Source organism: Gavialis gangeticus, unplaced genomic scaffold (assembly GCF_001723915.1).
Source record: "Gavialis gangeticus isolate Ggan-Ray unplaced genomic scaffold, GavGan_comp1, whole genome shotgun sequence".
Classification (NCBI taxonomy): Eukaryota; Metazoa; Chordata; order Crocodylia; family Gavialidae; genus Gavialis; species Gavialis gangeticus.
Window position 1 is genome coordinate 37,948,415 of NW_017729024.1, and position 210 is coordinate 37,948,624.

The following is a 210-nucleotide window of genomic DNA, read 5'->3' on the forward strand; positions in this document are numbered from 1 at the left end:
GTGTGTGTGTGTGTGTGTGTGTGTGTGTGTGTGTGTGTGTGTGTGTGTGTGTGTGTGTGTGTGTGTGTGTGTTCACTCCTTTTTCCCCCCCAAAATTGTGAATGATCAAGATTTCTTTGCACACATGCTCATGGAAAATGTATCATTGATTCTACCTCTTAAGCAATTGTCACAGAATAGTGCATTTTGATTGTCTGTCTGTATCTTCTT